We start from the raw sequence: 13098 nt of genomic DNA, 5'->3' as shown, positions 1-13098 counted from the left end.
AGATACTGCCAGCTGATGCACTTTGCTGTCTAACGACTGTTGTATTATCCTTTGTCAGGTACTAGACATAGTCATAAATTACCCTTGGCATTTTAATTTCTCATTTAAACTTCAAACATGTTACACGCAAGCTAGTGTAAGATGCTTTTTATTTTTCTTAGTCACAAGGTTGCAGCTGTGTGGTCACTGTTGGGTTTGGCAGGTTCTGGCAAGGCTCAGGTGAGCTTTTCCCTCCACACTGATTTCAGCCAGAAAGGAACCCGGGTTTCGTGACTGAGTGGGACCTGCTGTACGCTTTGCTTGCAACCTGCAGCAAGTTGCCTGCCTTCTTCAACACCCCTTCTCTATGGTGGCAGTTGTACGTCCCGTCTTGTGTCGCTTTCTTCTTCTCCTGTCTTTTTCACCTCTTCAGATTGTGAGCTTTTTGGACAGAAATTCTCTTTTACTATGAATGTTAAATTACACCTAATAATGAGACTCTTTTTTCAGTTAATACTGTCTGAACACTGATTGCAAATAAATAATATTTATAGTACCTTTTAATTTTCTCTGTGGTATTCCCTTAGCTTCTCCTAGCCATTCCTGACATCGTAGCACCTTTAATTACTTTTGACTAATGCTCCCTCAGATTTTAAGATAGGTGCACAGGGAACTGGCGTTATACCAGAGAAGTCACCAGCTCTGTGCCATTGGGACCCAGGGGACTCTATTGCTTCACAATAAAAAATAAAACTAACAACTACAAAATAATTAATAAAATTAGATGGGTTTAGTTGGCTAAAATGATTTTTAAGACCCTTACCCAGTTTGTGACCCACCACGGTTCAGGAGCTGACTACGTGGCACTTGTGAGATGGTGTTTCCCAGCTCCAGACTGTTCGATGTCTGCTTCCCACGATGTCCAGGGTCCGTCGAGTAGTAATGAGCTGCATGCACCGTTCTCATCGATTTGGGTGTGCACCGAACAGCCCTGACATCGCATCCTCTCAGGAGATTATGTGTTTAAACCCATCCATACCCAAAGGTAGTGCGACTCATTTTTGCCAGTTTGTGTTCCAGGAAGGGGTATTTTTGATTATAAGAATAGTTTATTGACAGTCAGCTACAAACAAGCCTCACTGAAGTCTGTCTGTCTGGGAAGGCCACCCTGAAGCTGAGTCAGAGCTTTACCAGTGTAGGAGATAAGATGCAAAAGATCATTTGGTACCTTAAATGAACTGTTTATTAGTGCAAGAAATGACAAGTACCCCCTAGGGTGAATTTTGCCTTTTGCAGAAGCCCTTCTGAGTAAAGGTGGTATCGTCTGGGGAAGGCAAATCTCTTGCCGTGTTCTTTAATCCTTCTGGTTCTCCTCTGAAACCTCTTAATTTTGGATCCTACCGATGTCCATACTAAATTCCTAGTTTCTTGTGATGGCTGTGTGGCAGACAGTCTCGTTTCCAGATAGATTGCTGTCCTTTTTGGTCATACTAAACGACGTTTTTTGTGCCTGCCCCCTTTTAGCCACTATTCTGAGAGCATTGCATTAACAGCCTGGTCTCTTCAACAGTTACCTCCTCCATAAGCTATGTATCACTTACAAATTTTACCCCAAATTATTGCATTTTTAAAGAGGTTATTAACAGACAACAAAAACATGAGGGCTGAGAGCTTTTGCCTTTGGCAGTCCATGAGAAACACCAGCTCAATAACACGATGCTTCTGTTTGTTTCTTTGATAGTGAAGTAGTGTAATAAATATACCAATGAAAGACATGAGAATACCAGAACAACCGTGCCTCTCCTCTCTGTAGTGGGCTTGATTTCACTATCTAAAGCACACACATTTTTCACAGGAAATCAAAGTAATGGAAAGGCCTTGATTATTTGCAATCCAGTCAAAAGAGTTAAAAAAAAAAAAAAAAAAGACTGCATGGAACTAATCAATAAAAAGCTATTTTCTTCAGCAAAAATCAGGACCTGTAGCCTAAGATAGACTGATTTTACCACTGGTACTACTATCATTATTAATGGGACTATGCAGATCATTTAGTTCAGTGTTTCTCAGCTCTTGGGCAAATCAATGGATCTGCATGGCACAGAACGCATATTGCACTTGAAAGAAAAGAGAAGTTTTTTTCCTCTCATTTGCCAGGTACCTTTGCAATTCAGCAGCTGTGAATTAAAACTGGACCAAGTGCAGAGAAGCAATACTAGAATGAATAACAATCTATGTTATGAAAAGAGATTCAAGTTTATTTTGTTCAGCCTAGAAATAAAAGCTGAGAGGATGCATCATAACTCTCAGTAAATAAAGCAGGCGGGAAAATATGAGCGAGGGAGAGAAACGTTTAAAAGACAAATAGAATAGTCAGGGAAAAAAATACCCTGGAAATTAGAAGTGGTTTCTGTTCTTCAGAGGGTGGAGTCCGCTTTGCAGGAGGAGCAGAGGAGCCAGTCTGAACGAAAGGTGAATAGTTATATATTTCTTCAAGTGATTATGTGTCAAAGCACTTTCAAGGGGATATGTGACCCAGCAGACCCCTTGGTTCCTGCCTGAAACTCTCCGAGTTTCATAAAATTAAGACTGGCATCTGCAACAGGACAGGAAACTTGTTGAATGCTTCCTCCTAGTGGTTTTAGATCAAAATGACATATTCAAAGTGCAAAAAAAGTTGGGGCCTCTATTCCAACTATAGAGATTGAGCCTAAACAGATAAATAACTGTCTTTAAAAAAAGATTATTAGCAGGAAGGAGAGAGCTTAGATGGAGTGGGACAAAGGGTTGTGCTAAAAGAAAGGTATACTTTAAAGGTCGGAAAATTAAATGAGTGGGAACTTCCAGTGTAAAGGAGAATTAGACCATGAATAGGAAACTGAAACAGTAATAAATAACTCATTGGCTATATAAGAAAGAAGAAGTAAAAATAAAGATGTGAGATTGGCTCAAAACGTTGCTGGGATGAGATTTTTGGACAGCTTTAGTGTTAAAGGTAATCTATCTATATCTATGATAAAGACCAGGTAAATATTCTCCCTTGTGTTCAATGAAGACGATATTCAATATGGGATTATATTTTCCTTGGCTAACAAGAAATGTTTGAATGGAAATGTGAGTACATCCATGGATGAACACAGAAGGGAATTAAAGCAACGGAGTTGGGGGCCCAAATAACCCCTTTTCAAATATACTGTTGAGAACGGGCACATGAAACTGCAGATCTGTCAGTAACGATTTTGTGAGAATCTGTCAAATCAGAAAAGGTAGCAGGAAGGAAAAAAAAAAAAAATCCACAAAATCCAACCCAAATGTAACACTTGTATTTGAAAAGGAGGTAACAAGCAATTCAAGTGATCAAAGACTTGCTAATCTGAACTGAGCATGTTGCAGGGCTGGGGAACACATTTTGAAGGGGAAATAATGAAAGACTTCAAGGAAAGTGGAAATTTGAATAAAATAGGTTTGAAATCTATTTACTAAGGAAGAAGTATGAGGTAGATCTTATCCACTGGTATTCTGATAAACAAAATGTAAAAGGGCAGAGCATAAAGTCTTCTACTGGGGGCCAAATGGGGACATTTGCTACCAGGTGATGGCAACAGCAGAGCACTGTGAAGACCTGGATAAACTGCTGAAACAGAATGGTTGTGATGTGTAATGTGATGCAATCATGAAACAGAAAAATGCGAGTGAAAATCTATCAGCTGAGACACAGTCCGTGGAGTGCAGGATGTCCTAATGCGATGGGAAGGCATGGGTGAGGTTGCATGGTAAATGATGGTCAAGAAAGAGTCATACTTCTCAAACAAGAATTAAGGGCTTCTATGATAGACAGGGGATTAGAAAGGCTTTAGAAAGAAGCCTGGAATCCTAGATTTAATCCCACAAAATGAAAGTTGAGACGAGAGACATGACTTTTCCTGAGAGGTGAATGAATGTCAGTGAGGGTTAAACCAGAGTATTGAGCAATGCTTATTGTGAATACAGCCTGTGTCAACCACCCTTCCTCCCAAGTGTATAGGAGGGGTGCATTTTCCCTGTGGTGAGATTTCCCTGTGGAAGCTTTCCATGATCCCAGTGCTATGGGCCAGGCCTCTGGCACAGAGGAAAGCTGGAAAACGCACCTAGAAAACTTGTCACCCATACCCTATTGGTCTCAAAGCACAAGTTGCTCCAGAACAGCAACATCCAATCATCCAAAATATGTTTGCTTATCCCAGCCAGTCGACTGAGATGGTCCCTAACTGAGACCTCATATGTGTTGGGACAGCAACACCAGCAGGTGGAAAGAGATTTTCCTGCAACAAGTGCAAAGTGACTTTTGCAGGAGGGCATAGGGTGCAGCAGAGCAGGCTGGCACGTTCACAAGTCATGTCCAGGACAAGTGTTAATATAATTCCAGGCAAATAGATACAGAAGCTTGTTGGACTGGTACTGAACTAACATTTGTGCAAGCTGATATGAAAAGCAGATCCAGAGGGTCTGCTTTTGGATAGTATGAGCACAAACCAACTGAGTCACCTTAGCTCAGGACGCTATGTTATAACTATGTCATGTCACCACTGAAAAGAACTGGAAACACAGGTTTAAATGCTGCCAAATATCTTGCAGGTGAGTGTTGGGCTGCATTTGACTAAAATAAGTTGTCCGGCTGGGGTTACAGATCTTGACCTGAAGACAGCATGAAGAATGCCTGCCTCCCAGTAATTTATTTCACAGTTAATTAGCATTACACCTAAAATCACAAGCCTACCTTTTCATTTAAATTAGCTTGACTTGAGCTCCAAGCCACTGGTTCTTGATATGCCTTTAATGCTACATTAAAAAATTCTTTAGTACCTGCTACGTTCATTCAATGAAGGCACTTATTCACTATCACCTCTATTTATAATTTTAATGTGAGTGGAATGACTTCTTAAAGTCTCTCACACAGGCATTTTTCTCATCAATCAAATAATCTTTTGGCTCTTTTCAGTGTCTTCCTATACCTGACCCACCAATGCCATAGCTGCTGCCTGTCATGATTATTATGGCCCTGATAGTATGCAGCCAATTTTCCCCCTCCTGAGAGCTGAAGAGCAGGAACCAACTGTCAGGAGCTTTATTGGATGTGGCAGGGAAAGAGTTAACCCATTCAGCCATCAAGACCCAGCTGCAAGGTATAAATGATCAGGAGAAAAAAAAAAATAAATAAAAGGGAGGAAGTGATTATTTAGGACAGAGGTGGATGCTTGGGAGAAGTGTGTCTTGGCTCTGTCAAGGTAAGGTGTGGGAGAGCTGGGTGCTGTTTTGCTGGGAGAAGAAGTGGTTTGAGGACTAGCAGCTGGAGGAAGACTTGGATGGATTTAATGGGACTGGATGATTTTGGGTCAGGTGAGCTTCTGTGGGCAGGAGGATCTCAAGGAGGTGACCCATCTACCCTGGTAAGCCATGGAGTATCTTGATGGTTTATTCTGGTGTCAAACTCCCTGGTGGGAGGAGATGACCCTGTGCCATGAGAGGGGCCAGGCTGAGGCTGAGCCAGCCCAGAACACGGATGTCTGACACTATGTTGAGGAGAGGCAGCTGGGCTTGCTTATCAAAATAATATATGTTTTCACATGTCTAAAAGGAGAAAATTCAGTCAGTCAGCATATCTCTTCATAAGATTAGTAACCTGGAAATGTTTGGCTTGCTTCATATTTTCTCCCCTCAAATCAACATTTAATCTTGAAAGGAAACAACTTTCCTGGCATGGGGAGCACTCGCTTGTTTAAGTTTTATATCATTCTGCTTGGTGATCTTCAAAAATCTTCTCTCGCAACTTCTACACCCTCCAAAAATTGGGAAAGATCTCAAATAGATCTATTCCCATGTGCTGGTTTGGCACTTCTCAATGGCTAAACCCACTGTTGGCTGTGAGGGTCCCTAGGGCAGCGAGGTCTGGAGTTCACCTCTCGGTAACATGGGTGATGCAGTTCATACCTCAGGCTCATGTTTTTGGCAGATCTTTTACCTCAATGAAGTTTAAGTCATATTTTCAGGTTTCTTCTCACGGTGTGAACTGCAGCATTATTCTGAAATGAGAACCGGGAATCTGATGTGATATTACACCATGGGGTTCAACACGGGAGCAATCCTCTGCCACAGAAATCTTGGGTATGGCAGAGGAGAGAAGTGATAGCTGGATTGAGGAAATGGTGCTAAAAGACGTGTGTAATGCAATGAAAACATTTCCATTGATACCCAGCTGTAGGATGACCTCATCAGTGCGTGCTTGTTCAACCCCAGATGTGCTCCTGCTGTGGTATTAATAAAGCACAGCACAATGACATGGGGCTCTGTTATCCCCTGTATATGTTAGAAGCCATTAATAGTTTTAATGTTTCTCTGGATCAGGTATCATATATTGCACGCTGTGTTTGTTGACATTGATTGCGGGATCAAAATGTTTAATTTAAGTGGAGGATGCCAAAACTCTCCCTTTCACACAACCACGTTTGCCAACCACAGGGAAGAGTGACCGCTTTTACGCCCTTGGAAAACATGTGGCTCACTCCTGAGCTTAAGATGCCTTCACAGGTAAAACCAAATCCCATGAAAAAGCCCTGTGTGGGATGGGATGTAGCCATGCTACAAATTGGGAAGATGACTGAAACTACGACCACCGAAAAGAGCTATTTTGGACCCTGCTGCAAAATACATCACTAATCACTGCTGTCCCCGCTGATGGTGAGCAGCCGGAGGAGGCTGGTGGGGGTGAGGATGTCCCTGTTTTCTTCACACTGCTCTTCCCACTGGCTTTGACCATACTGTATCATGCACTTGGGTTTCTGTGCAGGCAAAACTTCTGCAAGTGCATTTGTCAGGTTCTCTAGGCAGGGAGCAGGATGCTTGATGTCAACCATGTAGACCTAAATATGTAGGCTGCTCCACTGATGCTGGTGGGATGGAGGGACACTGCAAAGAGCCCCTCCCGGCTGCTCATCACTCATTCCCGTCTATGTTACGTGTAGCAGGTGCAAAATACAACTTTAATTTATCCTATCTCATTTATCTAAGGACAAAGATCCTACTCAATTTGAATACTTTCTTTCCAGAATGATTTTTTTTTTTTTTTTTTTTTCCCTGTTCTTCCCTGAAGTTTTTGGAGACTTAGATTTCAGTGAGTTTTTTTCAGGGAAAAGGCAGCTGGTGAATGTTCAGGTTCATATGGCAATTAGCTCCCTCTTCCATTGAGGCTACAGCCAAAAAAATTGTAGTGACACCCACCATCACCCAGAAGTAAGTTAATTTCAGCTGTTAATTCATTTTTAATTTGTCTGGGAAACTTTTACTCACTTTTCATTTCTTCAAGCAATTCCCAAATTAGGCCCTCACCTGGTATAATTTGATTGATAGTGTTGAGCCCATTTATACCAGCTGAGGACCTTGTCTGCTAAAATAATCATGAACTAAACCAAAGTTATGAGGGTTTAGGATTTGGGGGTTTGTTAGTTTTGGGGTGGGGTTTTTTTGGTTAGTTATGAGACAAGCTAATATGAGATTTATACATTAGAAAAAATCCAGAATTCCTTTTTCCTGTTTTGATTAAACTACATTCTGAGCCATTCTTATGTGCATTACCAAGCCTTTTAGAAAATACTATTGTATCCTCTATTACTTAAATTCTGCATACTTCCTTAAAAATCCATTTTTTTTATTTATTTGAGCAAGCCTTAGCAGCCCATTAGCTGACATCAATCCCAACATCTCTTCCAAACAACACCTCTTTAGACAAATAATCTGATTACAGAGCAGTTTACTGGGCACCATCCCTGCTCCTGGGGTCTCTTTCTAGAGTGCACCTTCTGGCACTGCTCTCTGCTCAGGAGGACACTGTCTCCACCTTTCTCTGAAGCTAAGAAAAATCTGAAGTGTGGCAGCTCTTACAGACAGTAAAACGACAGAAAAATCTTTAGGAAGTAGGCACTGTTCGGACAGTAGCTATTTTATAAGTGGGGTCTTCTGGTTATGCTTGTGGCAAGAACTTACCAGTTTAGGAGAACTGGTCTCCTTAGCATCTCTGTTGAAGGACTTGTTGGTGTTATAGGTTTGTTGAAATGAAGAAAAAACAAAAATCCAAACAAACCACCCCCCCATATATATATATTTGTACATATGTATACTCATCTAAAATAAAACCCAATTCAATAAAAATAATGCTGAGATTCCTGGCTGACTTACTGTCTTCAAGGTATAGAAAGCAAGTGGGAGGACTGGGACTGGGTGCCTTTACATCTTACTGCTTACAAGTCAGTTCAGGCAGGAAGAACCCCATAGAAGAGCTGCAAATTTATGTATTGGGTTTATGTGGCAAGGTAAACTCAATACAATTTATCAATAATACAGAACAACCTCAGTTTTAGGCTCATGACACAGTGCAGGGGAGAAATGCATCTCCAGAGGTTGATTGATCTTATCCATCTAGGGATGGGTAATCACCTATATGTCTCCACTGACCCTTTGAAGGGGAGACATGGTATGACTTATTCAGACTTGGACTTTGGTCTAACTTTTAGACACCTTAACGGGAGCACATGAAACCCACTATAACTCACACAAGATTGGAAAAGATGTGCAAACCTCATAGCTGTAAAGCACCAACCTCTGACAGGTTTACTGGACAGTCACAATTTTGGGAGAAATTCTCGGACTTTGCAGTGAGCCCAAGTCTGCTTAGTCTTGTGAGCACCCTCCCTCATTTCAGTCTCAGAGTTTCTTGTGCTACGTTGTGGCCCTAAACCCGTCATGGCCTCTGTATCTAATGAGATAATAGGGCTGAGAGGTATTTGTGCTGTGTTTCTCAGAGAAGTCCTTGCTGGGGAAATTGTTGGAGCCAGGTTTTCAAAGCCTGTGGTCTTGGAGAATTCATCCTGGTTTTTTGTTTGGGTTTTTTTTTTTGAAGAAATGACTGCTTTTGCCTGCTTATCCATTGTACAGGCTGGGTTTCATACCTGCACTTGTCTTTGTGTTGGGTACAAAACTTAGTGTGTGAAGTGAGACTGTAAAGTGGTGAGATGCTCTTGGGGAGGGACAAACATAAGTGTTTTACTGGTGTCAGTGTGTTGTACAAAAATAGTAAAATGATGACCCCATTTGTAAGAAAAATGGGGTAAACTGTCACACAATTCAGAAGTGGGTACCTGTCTTTTACATATATTTACACTTCAACTTTTCCTTTACTTCAAACCATCCATTTAAAACAGCTTTTGTGTTGGTTTTCCCTTCTCTTTTGATATAAACATGAGTACAGAAAAAGCTAAGAAGTAAAAATCCGTTACAAACAGCAAAATATGAAATTGGCAGGCAGCGGGAAGCGCTTCTCCAGCATCCATCCTTTCTGTCAGACTCCAAAATGCCCACAAAGAGAGGCCGCTCTTGAACCCATCCAACTCTTCTGGAAACCAAAGTCAATTGTTAGGATTTTGTGTTATTGTCTGTGGGTGGCTGTGTTTGTATTGAGGACAGCAATTCCCTTCAAAACACCTGGCAGAAGCCCCAGTCCTATCCCATTTAAAGTCACCCCCAAATCAATGCTTGAATATAGATGAAAGAGTAAATAAAAAAAAAAAAACCCTCTCAGAGAGCACTCAAACTCTGCAGAGGTAAAAAAAGCTGGACTTTCTTGATGCTGAGGAAAGCATTCAATATCCAGCGAGGGTCTGACCCTGTACTCAAAGGGGGTCAGCTTGGAAAGCAAAACGTGGTTGTTCAGTGTGCACATTGATGTGCTTTAATGCTAGATTTCCAGTCAAGGGCAGTACGGTTCTTAAAGGGTCCATTTGTCAGAGATAGGATATTGCATTAAGGATGAAGTATGAAAAGCTGGGAGCCTTGAGCAGTTATAGCTTTGTTTTAAATCTTCTCCAAAGAGGCAAACCAGAAGGAATCAAAGGATTCCTTGATTTTTAACAGGCCAAATTTTCAGGTGCTTGGAGGACCCAATGACTTCACTATAGTTTATCTCAGCAGGTAACTGGTCCTGTTGCATTAACAGCCAGATTCTGATTGAATGCTGTCCTCCTCCAGCCCTTTCTTGTTATTGTGAGTGGCAGGCTGGTTTATTACATTAGGGTTACAGGTGATTTATGCTGGAGGGTCCTCTGGTAGAGGATTTGGCTTTGTCTCAGATCTAGTTTGGTCTAAAAACTGCTTGCTGGGGAAAGGAAGATGAGGGGGAAATCAGTGGTGGGACCTGATAGCAGTTTCAAGTTGGAAGTGGGAGCAACCGGGAGAGGGGTGAGAAGTTTGCAGACTGTGCTTGCAAACAGGCAGACAAAGGAGAGAAGGCAAAAGCCCAAAGGTATGTGTGAAGGCTAGTGCTTGACTCTTCACTCGGGCAAAAGGGGCAGCTGGTGGATATATTTGGTAATTATTTCTGGTTGCGTAGCATTCCCTCGAGGGTGGAGATCTGCACATCAAAGCATCTCCTGGTCTTTGGTCTTGTTGGTGCCTTTTGTACTCCCCAAGTAGAGAATGGGTCAGCCCAACAGAACCCCCAGTTTGTGAGTGCTTGTTTGTTATTGAATCCTTTTCTACTCACAACCTTCCACCCAGGCTTTTGCTGAGCGCCCATCTTCCTTGTGCCTGCATCCCCCCAGGAGGATGAGTACCAGCACTCATGCGACAAATCCCCGAAAGCAACGGGGCTCAGACAAGTTGCCCGCATGCAGTATCAGGATAAGAGTTTTAGACTGAAACAGCTTGAGCCTCATGTCCACCTGGGACTCCTTAAGCTGCTCAGCTTGAAGATGCTAAAAAACATACTAATGAGAGTTCCTGAATTCAGTCATGTCTCCCTCTTTTTAGAAGGAAAGACTCCGTTGCCACATCTCTGCGCTGTTGCAGTAGACACGGGTTGGAGATGGGTGGAGAAGCAGGCATGCTAGGGAATAATGAACAGAAAGAACTCATCTGGTGGACTGGAGACTTTTGCAAGCAAAATAACAGGGGCAGTCGAAGCCCTGCAGCCTACAGCCCCCGGCCATGCAACTTAGTAAGTATAGAGATGAAAACATCAGTGAGGAGCACCAGAGGAAGGGCACTGAAGGGTAAAGATGATGTAGAAACCTTACAGGAAACCCTACAAGAAAAGGAACAGGAGGATAGCTCAGTTTAATTTCCCTCCGATTTGTCAAGCTTTTATCAGAAATTCTGAGTCACTTAACCACTTGTAATGACAATTTGCCTGAGATCTGGCCTATGTGAGCATCGATAGGCCTAGAGGAGTCCTAAGGATGTCCATGGGACTATTTCTGTGCTGAAAGACATTGTGGTCTTTATTGCTTAGCTACATGGGTCTTTCTACCCCAAGCACTTCCCAGAAACTGAAACAGCAGTGTCTGAATAGAAACTAATAGGCATTACAATTAATTAGAAGATTCAAATTTAGAAAAAAATGGGAAATCGTTCATGATTCATGTAAAATATTAAGTAAATGTACTGGAAGGAAGTTTGACTTTAATTAGTGTTAAAATGCAGGAGGGAGGGCATGATGGACTGCAATGAAAGAAAGAAAAGGGATCGGGGTACTAAGTGCAGAAAATTACTTTATCACTTTGAATTTCCCTCCAGTCCTTGTGGGGGTCTTCTCATTAGCTATGCCTCCGTGATGCACCCAAAGGCATGTTTCTAACCGCAGGCTTGCAGGTAGTGTTTGACCAAACCCAATCAATCAACCAACTTTCTCTGACTCTGTTAGAGATTTCTTTTTTTTTTTTTTTTTTTTTTTTTTTTGGTGTCTTTAACAAAATGAAATGCAACGGACGAGCCAGTATTAGTTTCAGCCTGGAAACAGCAGTGAAATACCTTGGAGATCCTCTTTATAATGTGCAAGGGGTGGTTCTGGAGGCAGAAGTAAGGCAAGGATTTGCTCAAAGTGCCTGCGCAAGGAAAGGAAAGCATACAGCAAATGTGATTTGCCACAAATCAAACGTGATTTTTACATCATGTATGGTCAATCTTGCAGTGTCTATAAGGCACCAATATTTCTAGATGTTTTAGATTCTATGTGGAAATATTGCTAGAAATTGTTAACTTCTCTCTAGTCTGCTGTGAAGCCCTTCACGTATGGAGATCATAGCCAAAACTCCCACGGAGCCTGGCAAAATTTAGATTTCAGCCCCCTAAAACATCTCCCCAGGGCATCCAAAGTCCAGCTGTGCCTAGGAGCTCTCTTGGTTCCCTCCATGGACTAAGCCTTGCTGCCTCTCAAAGCCACTGGACTGATGGCAGTGTCCTCCACAAGACAGGTCACAGGGGTAAAGCGCCTTTGGTGTCATGAGTTGGTGCTTTTGACCCCAAAAGGAGGAAATATATTTGTATTTCTTGGTCACTTTGCAAAGGCTCGATGTGTGATCATTCGCTCGTAGGAGGGTTTACCTAACCTGGGAAAGCAGGGGTTTGGATAACTTTTTGGAGGGAGTTAGCAAAGGAAAGTTTGTGTGAATATTTTTTTCAACCTTCTGGGTGTCAAAAATTCATTAGCCCATGATTTGTTAGGATGCAGGGAACGCAGGAGGAACAGAAAACTTTGCTGGAAACCCAAGCTCTGCCTTTGCGACACTGCTTATCGCTAAACCCCTTGTAATGCTTTCCCCACTTGGCAAAACAGTGTTTCTCTGCTCTCTGAACTGCCTAATCACCAAATATTTGTGCTGTCCACAGGTGGCAAGAGCATGGTAATGGGACATAATTCAGGCCAGCACAGTATAACCTTCATCCCCTTCTAAATTAAAACGCAGCTGTATTCTGGTGTGACATAAAGTGGCCTAATTCGGGGCGGGGGGGAGGTGGGAGGGGAGAGGTGAGCCATTTCAGGGAGACAAAATAAATTTTACTTTAATGATGTGAGCTGTTATGTGCCTATTAGAGCGCTGAATGTTTTCTTCACACTTGGACACGTTCGTTGACAGAGGCACTGCCTGCCTGTAAATTTTTTTTCTTTCCCCATTAAATTAGATTAGCTCACTTTAGGATTATATCTTTGAGTCTGATTGAACAAATGTAGGAATTTAGCCAGGCGTTACAGGATTTCCCCATGGATGCTTGATGAGAGATGCTCGACGAGGATGATACACGTAATTAAAAGATGGAAGC

Source organism: Aquila chrysaetos, chromosome 3 (genome assembly GCF_900496995.4).
Source record: "Aquila chrysaetos chrysaetos chromosome 3, bAquChr1.4, whole genome shotgun sequence".
Classification (NCBI taxonomy): domain Eukaryota; kingdom Metazoa; phylum Chordata; class Aves; order Accipitriformes; family Accipitridae; genus Aquila; species Aquila chrysaetos.
The sequence above is the reverse complement of the archived record's forward strand: the minus strand, read 5'-3'. Positions refer to the sequence as shown.